Here is a 13032-nt window from a genome sequence, read left to right on the forward strand (position 1 = left end):
TAAAAAAAGTCTGATAATTAGCAAAATATAATTTACTTTAACTCGGTAATCGCAGGCTGTAAATAGATGAAATTTTGTAAATGCATGTAGTGGTTGTATATTTAAGTTGCTCAATTTTTCTTTGCCCACCAACCTGCAAATAAGATACGACTGTATGTTCGTAAAACTTTATAGTTGGCCATTGCGCCATTTTTCACATTGAGTTAATTGTCATTTTGAATGTTATCATGCTTATAAATGTCCTACGTTCCAAATAGAAAGATATTCAAAGAAGAATTCTATGTCAGTACTATTTATCAGCTGTAATGCATATGTCCATTACATCTGAGCATTCTTTTAAACTGTCAAGTGTGTGGGATGAGTCATCCTGATACAACTTGATGTCCTTTGTATGTATCCCTCACGTCTTTCTTTGTAAGATATGTAGAGTCTAGAAAAGGACAAACGGGGTTTTCCATCGATTACAGTTTTCCTCACTTCGAAAAGTACATGAAATTTACTATCATTTAATTCCATAGAATATTACCATAAATATCTTGATTAATTCAGAGTTTATAGAATTCCTCTTAAAAACTGCATAGAGAAATTTTATGAATGCACGTTGGAGTAGTATGTTGTAATTCTTATAATATATGTTGTTTAACAAGGAGTGGCATTTGAGTTCGAAAGACATGAGTTCATATTCTGCCGAACTGGGTACATAATCAGACCTACAGAAAAGTACGACCTGATCGACGAAGAAGGAGAATAAGGATGGGCCTTTCAAATTTTCATATTGATCTTTAATTATGTTCTAATTGAAGAATCCGTCGAGTGAACAGGATATCAAAATGAGCTGAATTCTGTAGAAAATGTTTTGCATATTTAGGCAATTATTCTGTTTGTACTTTTTTTCAAAAAAAAAAAAAATATTATTGTTCCCTCGGATTGATAAAATTAGTCCCAAATAGGAATTGCAATACCGGTATACCGGGATACCGAATACCGGTATTTTGAGCCATTTTTACAATTTTATAATACCGGTATTCACAAGTTTAAATACCGGTTTTTCGGTATTTACTAGAAATTTTTAAAATTGTCTCCACTATATGTTCAGGTATAGCGAACATAGCAAAATAGTATACGTTTTTGTTTTTATGTCTCCCTAACGGGCGAAATTAATTGGCTAATTCATAGCTTAAATCTAAATTAGCGAAACATGGATTATCCCTGAAAGAAAATATTGTATCCATGATGGAGCAACAATTATGAAAAAGTTGGAAAGTTGATTGGTGAAAATCGGCAGTTGTGCTATTACATGTCCTAATACATCTATTAGGAGTAATAGATGTATTATACCAAAAAAAAATAAAGAACAGAAGAATCCAAATACTGTGAATATAGAAACTTCGGATTCCAAATTTGAAAAGAGCAAGAGTGGCAGTGATATTGACAATGTGATTGTTGAAGAAGATATTGCTCATGAGGATGAAATATTAACCTATCAAGAATTGCTTCCTATAATTTATAAAGTTCGAAAAATTGTTGATATTTAAACATTCCCCTATAAAAAGGATATATTACTAAAATAAATACTAACTGAAAATAAAGCAGAATATATGTTAATATTAGATTCTAAAACACGTTGGAACAGTTTACTCCTAATGATGGAACGATTTTTGAAACTGATAAATCCAGTTCAAAAAGCAATAATCGATGTAAACCTGTAAATTAAATTTTCAGATAGTGAATTCGACTTAATATCCAAAACTACATCAGCTCTACTTCCAATAAAACTGACTATTGAGGCATTATGTCGGAGAGATTCTAATTTATTAACAGCTAATGCAACAATAAATTTCATGTTGCAGTCACTGAAAGAAGAGCACACATCACTTTCTGAAGAATTATATATTACATTGAAAAATCCCACAGAAGAAAGGCATACCGAAATAGAAAATGTCTTATGGTATTTACATAATTACAAGGACTTTAAAAAATGAAAATGAAAAAGAAGAAAAGAAAATAACCAATTCAAATCTGATTAAGTTTAGAGTAAATTTTCTTAAAAATTTTTTACCCACAAACATATACACATTCAGAAGAATTCGGCTCGATTATCGAAGATTATGATGTCACTACTGTCGATAGTGATAAGGAATTGTCTCTTGAACCAAAATTACAATTAGCGGTAAATAAAAAAATTTCAACGAACCAAAATACAATACAGAATTCAACTATATCCAAAACCATCCGACTAGAAATCGATTTATTTGAAGATGAGGGATTTAGAGGTAAATACTTGGAAAAAGTATATCGCGCATTGCTAACATTACCACCAACTAGCGTAGATGCCGAAAGAGCGTTTTCGACAGCTGGTAATTTTTACACAAAATTACTTTTCAATCTTAATGGCAGTACAATGGATGCATTAATTTTTTTTAAAATCACATTTCAAAAATTTGTAATAGTACCACAGACTGAATAGTGATATTTACACTTTTTTGGTGATTTAAATAAATAAGATGTTTCTTTACGTTTTTGTGATTATATACTGTTATAATTTATAAGTTACAAATTATTTTTGTGACATTTACACTCTCTAATGAAACTGGCAAATAAAACAAAGAAACACCTGTTTTTTCTTTATTTTTCTAAAATTTCTAATACCGGTATTAAAACCGGTATCCCGGTATTAAGATTTAAAAAATACCGAATACCGGTATTGAAATTTTGGTCCGGTATTGCAATCCCTAGTCACAAATCATTTAATTCTGTTCCCTTAATTAGAATGTAAGGGAACTTAATTAAATTTAATTCGCCTTTAAATAAAATATAGAAATAGGATTCTTCGACGGCAAGATTATAAATGAATTATTCAACCTTGATAATAGGCGCTATTTTTATATCTTAACTCCCTTTCTAAACATCACTTTTTTTTTTACTTCGCATGGACTTTACATGCATACATCGCAAATATCAGAGAATATGTGCCATATTTAAAAGGGAAATATCGTTTAACATAAATATTTACTAACAAATAATGCAATTTTGTATCCATTCCCATATATACAATGATATGTTTTCAGTACTTATATTCTAATATCAATAATGAAGCTCAATTCGGATATTTAAAATAAATCTAATAAAATTTTCCAAATATGGTGCAAATCTAATTATCTGAGCTTTCTAAATTTCACTGCTATGATCATGAAGTTTTAAAGCTTATAGTTACTAATGATATTTCATTTATAATTTTGATCAATTCGCAATACGTCGACATTTTTTTCACATTTCAAATGTTGAAAATGATAGAATTTTTGGAATATAAAGCATAAAAAAATCAAAATTCTTTTGCAATTGTAAATGTTTTAAGTTAAGTTGTTTCCTTCGTTTTGTTTTTTGTGTTTTTGTAGCAAAGACTCAACACAAATCGTCTATTTCCTTCTGTGATTTGCTGAAGTATAACTAAAAACATCAATGATGTCTTCTGGCTTTAAAAATAATATCGTTTGTGCCGAAAAAACTTTTTACTAACGATATCAGGGACTCAGTTATCCATGTGCGCATAAAAAATCTCTCAATGTCACTGGTGAAATGAAGAAAAGTTGGATACAGGCAAATAATAGCAAAATTCACTTCTTGATTTTTCATCAGAAGATATACAAGGGAAGAACGCAAATATCTTCAATGAAGGGCAAAATCTACCAAAAAATTGCACACAACAAATTATTTTTTTATTATTGTTCTAGAACTTACATTAATTCAGATTAACTGAACTATCAATATATGTTTATTTTAATAATAAAATACATTCAGAATAATAAAAATGTATATTTTACATACAATTTTTCAATAGTAGCTTCCCTTTATTTGCAAACAGCACAGGTCAATCTTTCATACTCGAGTAAGAGAGTTCTGAAAGAATGAAAGCTAAATCGAAATATATGAATAAATCTTCTGACAAATTACATTTTCTTTATTACGAAATTGTATCATAAGAAGTATTCCTCTTTATGCTCAATTCAAATATTATGTAAAATTATATCATAAATATAGCGTTTAGTATCGAAAATTATGTATAATATACTAATGACAGATTGATTTTGCAGGATATTCTGAGCACAAAGCGAAAAATGTATATTTTGATTGAAGTAATTTTTCATTAAGTATTATGAAATTAGTGAAATATTTATGATCCCTTATCATGAATTGTTTTGATGCGTTTCATGCTATTGCTTTACCAGAAAATGTGCAGGTTTTGAGTGAAATGAAATTCTTTTAAAATATGCGATGAAAACTTTTTCAATATTTTCTTTCGAACTGAAATTATAGTTCATTAGATTTATTCAGAGTACATGCAAAAAGAGTCATTATTTTCCTATACTTTACAAATTTTCATAATATTTCTTAAGGAATATACAAATATTTAGTTTACAGCAGAAAAATACAAAAAAAAATCATAACATTACATTTAGGTATATTATTAAAACACTTTGTTTGCAAAGCTGCTAAACGCTGTTGCTCTGGCTACAAAATTTGAAGGAAAATTATCCTAAGGTGAAGTGTTTTTATTAATTAATCTGTTAACTGTTTAGACCTCTCCGGAAAATGCGACATTGACTAATCTCTGTTGCTGCTGTCATTGAATAACCTCTGTTAATGTTGTCATTGAATAACCTCTTTATAAATCAAAATGTTGTTATTTTTCCAAAACGAGTATATTCGACATAAACAATTGTCTGGTTAAGTTATTAACGCATTATATAAAACATGGCATCAATGCTCTCAAAAATTGCACCATAATTGTCATGTTTTTTTTTTGTTTGTTTGTTTTTACTAATTTTAAATCCACGATTTCATATAAGTTTGGCTTAGTTACAACTCATATTTTTTTTATTTCATCGATGTTGGAAATTTTCTTTTGTAATTAGTCATTTATTATTAAAGAATTTAAAAAAAAAAATCTAAAATTAATGTATTATTTAACGATTTATTTAAAGTACGGTACCAATTCAAAGATTTTAGTCGAAATCCAATGATGTAAAATAATGTATTAGTTTTAAAATTTTTTTAAATCTTATATAATTTGCATCCTTTTTATTGAATTTTAACTTTTATGTTACATAATAAAGAGAAATATCTTATTTTAATGATTTCATTATACTAAATACACCTTCGGGATACCTTTCTAAAATAAATCATTTTTAAAATAAATTACCAGATTTCTTATGAAACCTAATTGAAACATGTAGATGCATTAGGGAGTAGAAAATATTATAAAAGGCATTGCTATCTGTAATTCTAAATTGAATTTTTTCTGAAGCAGAGATTCTGATCATTTGGAAAAAAAAGATAGAAGACATCATTTTATTTAATTTTCTTCCTTTTAAAGAATAAAGAAATATGTAGTGATCTTCAAACGTAATCCAATTTTCTTTAAAAGAATAAGTATTTTAAAACGGCTTGTGCAAAACAGGTTTGGTACATTATATAACAATAACCTTATTGTAACGTATAATGATTTCATTTCAAACATAGAAATTAATTTATTCCTATACTCTAAAAGAAACAGTGTTTTTAAATTGATCGAGATCATTTTCAAAAATAATTTGAAACTGATATAAAGTATTACATTTGAGATATAATTTTCTATTTCACAACAGTTGAATTATTAAATTATTAAGATACTACAGAAATGTTGCCGTCGACATTTAATGCATTCGTTATATATAGGAAGAATTATGGAATTAGTATTTCCTTTAAAAAACTCCGTTATCTCAAAGCAAGCACCACAAGCCACACACTTTGTTAAAAAGTAAAAAAAAAAAAAGTAAAAAAAACAAAACAATGTTATAAACACCCAATATCAATTAATATCAATAATCAATAATTCTCCTTTTAATAAATTAAATTTCAAGAGAGCAATGGGTGTAAATTACACTGAAAAACTTTTGTATGCGGTTACTATTAAAACAGTATATTTATTTATACTTATTATAACCGTATATTTAACTTATAATTATAACCGTATATTTAACTTACTTAATTCCTATTATAAAAGTATATTTAAATTATAATTATAACAGTAAATTTAACTTACTTAATTTTTGTATATTTACGAATTGTAATATTTTCAAAATGATGATTCTTATGTATTTGGTACAGTGTCCTTAAATCACATCATGTATGCTGTAACATGCAGAACACAAAAATCATTTGAAACATTCTGTTTCGAAGTAGCAGACTGTTGGTTATAGAGTAACCAGATTTGGTACTTATACTTATATTTTGAGTAAAAAAATGCTTATTATGGAAAAGTGTTTAAAAAATTTTACTGCAATTTCAAGAAAAAATTCAGGTTTAAAATGCTACCAAAATAACTTCGGACAATGAAAACAAATCATTATACATAACTTTAACAGTTCATAAATAAGCTTTTATATCAATAAATTTCTTTTTCTCAAATTTTATAAATTTGGAAGTTTATTTTATAACAATATTTTTCGTTGTTTAAGTTAATGAATTTCTTTACACGAGATTTCCGATGATATAACACACATTTTTATGCATACCTATTGACTTCTGTGTAATTTTATTTGCCTACTTCGTTAAAAACAAATCGAAGTAGACAAATCAAAATGAATACTGTGATGCTGCTATGTTTCGAACTAAATTTAAATTTCTTTCATTTTTATTATTTATTTTTTCGTCGTCATTTCTTTGTTCATTTCAAAGCAAATAACACAAATAACATATCCCTGTTTAGAAAATAGTGAAGAACTAAATGTCTATAACAAATATTAAAAAAAAGTTGGCATTTCTATATTTTTTAAAGAACGTTGCTCAAATTTAATAATTGTACCATATGGAAATTCATTTGCTAAATGTATAATTTTTAAGAAACTGAATATTTTTAAATATATAGTGGAAATTTAATTTTTTTATCGTGTAGCTAGAATTTTATTCTGAAAAAGTAAGAATGGTCAAATTCAGATCAGTAGCGAATTTTTATAGCAGATCTGTTCATATTGAAGAAAACTGCAACATAACTTCATAAACATAAAGGGAAATTGCCATTTCTTCCATAAGAAGGACGAACTAATGTATATTCAATGATAAATAGCCTTATTTGCCTGAAATAAGGATTAATACGAACGTCATTATCTTATAATAAGAGGTAAATTTTACAACACGCTTATTAGAAACTATTTAAGAGGATTTAAAGCAAGGAATCAGATTAGTCTCTTTTATTTATTGTATGATAAATATATAAATTTTTAATTCATCCATTCTTATTACTTTTCAGGAATTTGGTTTGTTTCATTTTTTTATCCTTTTTTTTTCTTTTATACTTAGTGAGTTCTAAATAGCTTTAATATGTCAGCTTCGATTACAAGGTCAACTGTGCTAAATAACATTTATTAAATATTCAGGAATAAATTAATCTTGCATCACGTGATAATGCTAATTTGCATTGAGGAGAATATAATTAAGCAAGACAATTTGTTTTAATTCAGCATTCTAAAGTATCCTTATTTATTTAGATAATAGTTTTAGATTTTTTAATAATAAAAAAAAATAAATAAAAGCTTTTAAAAACAGCTTAAGATAATTTTCTTGATTTAAGGAAATTGAGGTTCTTGAAATGATTACATAATGCATTAACAGATGATGCTGATTAAACAGATTTATAGCTTTTGATAAGATAAAAAGATTCATGAGTTATTAGTTGAAGTAGAATAATCTTTATTTTTGAAATAAAATAGCGCATTTATATTTGTTTTTTAAAAAATTCTGGATTAGACAGAATAAAGTTGAGAGAAAGGATAAAATTTATTTTTCTCATATATATCGCGGAGTATGAACTTTTTTATTTAAAAATCAAAACATATGTAGATGCTAAACTGAGGATAGAATGAAATGATGAATAATGAAGAATGAAACGATCAATGATGAAGAATTAAGAATGAAATAATCAATGATGAAGAATGAAGTGGTCAATATAATCTTTTCCATACGAATGATTGTAGTTGATGTATTATTTAATTTCCCTTTAAAGTGTTTTGTTTACATTTATTATTTTCTTAAGAATCTTTTACTATTTTTAAATAACATGTTGACGAATTTTTTTCAATAAAAATATAATAAGCAGAATTTTTTTGTATTAAAATTATTGAATTTACATTCAGAGAGAATGAATTATTTTTATTTTTAAGACAATGGCAACTGCAATAAATAACGAAATGACATCTCGATTCAAAATTAATTTTATTGATATAGCATTTGCGTCCTCGGGGACTTCTTATTGATAACAGAATCCGTAATTAAGCGAAATGTTCTTAAACATTTAAATGCCGAAAACAAATTTACATGAGCATAAAATTTGCATTTTAATACAAATATCCTTGCGTAAATAACGTTTTCAAAACCAATTTAAAAGTTTTTTTTTTTTTTTTTTTTTTTTTTTTGAAATTGAAAAATGATGCTATCCTAGGGCAAAGATATGTAGCGTTAGCCATCATTCTAGAATATTGAAAAGGCGAAAAGATGGATTAAAACTTAATCTTATCTCTCTTCTTGATATCTTCCACAGAGTACATCATTTTTTTTTCTATTTGAAAAATATTATTAACAAATATTTACCCATTGAAATAAGGGAATGATTATATTTATATACTCATTCAATTCTTGAATTCATTTTATTTTTTACTTTGTTAACACATCTATTTTTATTGTTTATTTTGCGTTGTTTTATTCATTTACTATTTGATTATATATAATGGCTATGCCAATTTATTTTAATTTTTTCTCTTATTCTTTTTATTCCTGGATCTAAACTGAATGGTAAGGAAGGAAATGATAAATACTACATTTAAGGAAGTATTTTATACGCATAGATTAATGGGATGCAATACAGAATTTATAATTGTCATTAAAATACATAAATAAAAAGTACAGTATAATGTATAAAAAGTATATTTTTTTCTAGTATGAATAATATAATGTAAAATGTTTACTATTCTAATCATGGTAAGAAATTCTCTCTTCATATAAAATACTTTTAAAATGAAACATTGATCATAAAGAAATATTTATTAAGTTAGAATCATTCCTTTATTATAAAAATAAAATGCATTTATTCGGGTCCGATTTACATTTTATTATTATGAGAAAATATTGAAATGAATAATATGCGTTACAAATTACTAAATTCAAAAATCCTGCATTTTTTATATTTGATAACATATTTGGTATACTTATATTATAGGAATGAAGTTGCAGAGAAATGAAGCGATGAAAAAATAAAGAACTTTATAGACATCTTACGTTTCTAAATGGATATTAAAAGGCGTAAAAATGATGGAAACCATTCTTTTTACTAATTTTTAAAAACATAATTTTATTTTTATCCGAGTCCAGAAATTGTTTTATAAGCGCAACGCTATAACCGATAATGGTCGGATTTACCCTTAAAGCGGATTTTCAAGCATTATCTGATGAAAAAAGATGCAATAAATTTGAACGTCATAAACAAAACAGTTAAAGTGTTTTTTTAAACCGATGTAATTTCTGTTACCTACTATGTTCTTGATATTTTTCTTATCTTACAATTAATATTACAATTTTGTAACAAAATTTTAGAAATATGATAAACAGAAAAAATAAATGTTTATATCTTTCTAGGTCTAATTAATCCTCTACAGTATAACAAAACTTCATCGAATGTACCATTTGCCTTCGTTGTACTTCATTGATTGGGTGTTTTTTCTGGTTCATGATAATAATATGAAAATTAAACATTATATATAATAATTTCACATATTTTTGTCCACTTTTAAGTGGTTATGCTTAGTTTAGGTTCAGTTATATTGACGTCCCATTTAGAAAACGAGGACACATTTGGAAAATCTTCGTAGTTTCGAACCCAGCTTAAATTATGAGGACGACACCTAAACTTGCATCCCATTTCCAAATTCCCATATCACACCAAAGGAATGTGTTTAATCCATGAGGTTAGGTATTATGAGAGCGAGGCATTCATTTATTCATAGGTTGAATAAGGTTTCAAACCAAGAGCCCATCACCCCCAAAACCAAGTTCTCATAAGTAGGTTTCGAACCTTGTAGGAATTAGGCAATGGTAAATCTTTGATGGATTTTGGTGCAATAAATGAAAAATTCTCAAACACTTAACACTTAATTCTCTAAGAAATGTATATTAAATTTTTTAGATTTAAAAATTTATCAAAAACAATGACATTTTCTCACTTTTTGCGACATTTAATGTATATATGGCAGTAGAAGAAATCAATGTTTTTATTGATTTCCTTTTTGCTTTATTCTTTGCCAATTCATTTTTTTTTGTGAAAAAAATTACTTTTTTTCCCACATATTATAATGTGAACATCTGTTAACTGTCTTCAAATCACAACCAAAAATAAATAACCGTTCCATTTGTATACATGGATTTTCTACAAAACAGATAAATAGTCTTAAAAAAATATGAATCAGGCTGGAAAATAAAGTTTAAAACAAAATTCGATAATAATAATTCGAAAATGATTCTCAATTTCAAGTTCGTATTCTGCAAACATAAGCTTTTAGAAATAACATTCATATACCGATAAATTACACATACCATAACACGTAACATGAATTTCGACTATGTTTATGTTTTCATAATAATTGATTTCACATAAAAGTAAATATAAGAAAAAAATGAAAGGAACGCTAGTTAACAAATTAAAGGATCATTCATTTTTTGAAGAAACTTATTTGTCACAGTTATGTTTCTATAAAATATCGGAATGAATATATTGTGTAGTCCAATAAATTTGAAAAATTTCGCAAATGAAAGTCTTTTTTTTTCTGTTTAACAAATAAAATGCTGCATTAAGCACTTGTGAATATTTTAGAGATAAAATTAGTAATTTACTTTACTTGTTACTGTATGCAATAAATAAAAAAAGTATAAGATTCTGTTCCTAGTTCTACCGTAGATTATCATTCCAGATGAGAAACAGCTTTGTAAGTCCATCTTCACTAACTTCTACCGCAAACATCAGCCTACTTCCTCAGTTTTCTGACCTTCCATGCTCAAAATTATATTAATTTCCATACCAGATTTCTCCACATGTAGATAAGGGGCTTATCTGCCACTAAACAGAATCTTAACTCGCCCAGAATTTGACGCCGCTTTGAGCTGCTCTAGTTACGAAATTACTCTGTTGTAATTTCACCTTACTATCCGATGTCTTAAGGTTAACGTGCGTTAATGAAGCAAAATGTATTCATAACTATAGCTACATCGCCCTATAAAGATTTTATAAGTATGTCATTATAGAAAAATAGCAATAAATACTTTTTTTTTTTAAATAGCCATATAATATTTCAAGAAATATAAAGGTGGAATCTCTATTTACAAAAGTGGCTCATACAATATTAACTGTTTATAGAGTAAACTATTATAACTATTAATAACTGTTTATAGAGTAGTATATAACTATTTATAGAAGTATAGAGATAGTATAGAAATGGTCAAAAAATTGGATTTTGAGATTTTGATGAATCTTTCTCAGTTCGAAAACATTCATGATTTTGGAAAATGTCCGTCTGCCTGTATGTGAAAAAAATAACTCAAAACCACTGACTGCTAAATGGTTGCAATTTGGTATAAAGATTTTAAATCAAAATTCCAAATTTCTATCAAATTTTAGTAATTCTGAGTAAATAGAATTCTGATTAATCTGTTCAGAGAAAGACAGAACCCACTGTTCTAATATAAATTGACACTATAATTACAAAACGAAGAGAGTTAAATAGATAAAATTTGGTACACAGATTTAATATCTATTGTATAGACATCTATACAATACATGTTTGAAGCCAAATCCGACAAGGTGTGGAAAGTCTATCTGTCTGTACTTTCAGATTCTGAAAGTACTTTCAGGTTCTGATATTCAGAAACATATAAACACCATAATTCAAAAACGCAGTTATTTCATTATATCAAATTTGGTATTTCATTTTGTGATTACATGTGCAGTTTTGTATTAGTTTTGTTTTAGATACGTTTTTCAATCGTTTGTAAAAAACTTGTGTAAAACACAAATTTGTTTTTTGGATACTATTAAAGCATAAAGGGGATGAATCGCAAAAAGTCATGCCAAGGATGACACGATAGAAACAGTAAAAATGCTAATTTCACTCCAAAAGTTAATATTTTGTAATTATTGTAAGCCAATGCCATGCAAGGCTTTCTGTGGCATGAAAAATTTATTACAGCGTACGCGTAATAATTTTGGAAAGACTTAAGGTTCTGTAAAAAATCTGAATGTTTGAACTATACAAGTATGCTTTTAAATTTATATTGCTTAAAATTTATAAAATTTAGGACAATTACTTTGCATAATTTGGGCAAAATGTAAAAAATAATAATAATAAAAAAAATGCATTCTCTAGAAAATTGTTTTAACCCTATAATACATCATGCAGCCATTTGGCCACATGTTTTTATTTCCGTTTATAAGCTTCACATAACTGTTTCAGAGGGCAATAATGGATCTTTGGAATTCCTTTTTTAAATGCTTTTTGATAAACATTTGTAGAAAAGATCAAAGTATAGCATTAGAGGTACTAAAATTAACTTTAAGCTAAAAACTTAAAAAAAAAGAAGAAAAAAAAAAACAAGCTGGACATTTTATGTATAATTCTAGCAATGAAAATACTATCAAAGCATTTTTTCTTGCATTGTAAAAAATATATTGGTAAAAAAATAACTTTTATTTTTATTGCAAAATTGTTACAATGTGATTTGTGCCACTGGAATATTCTTTATCTCAGAATGCAGCTATTTCACACATTTTACTTTTAAAAAAAATTCACGAAAACTAATTGCATTTTTTTTAAAATATTCCTTCAGCTATCAAATATATATGACAGTCTGAAAAATAGCAATTAATTTTCAATCTTTTGGCTATACATCATTTCTTTTTTTTATAAAATAATTGGCATAATATATTTTCACATATATAAGCACTGCAAAATTTCT

This window comes from Argiope bruennichi, chromosome 4, assembly GCF_947563725.1.
Source record: "Argiope bruennichi chromosome 4, qqArgBrue1.1, whole genome shotgun sequence".
Lineage (NCBI taxonomy): Eukaryota > Metazoa > Arthropoda > Arachnida > Araneae > Araneidae > Argiope > Argiope bruennichi.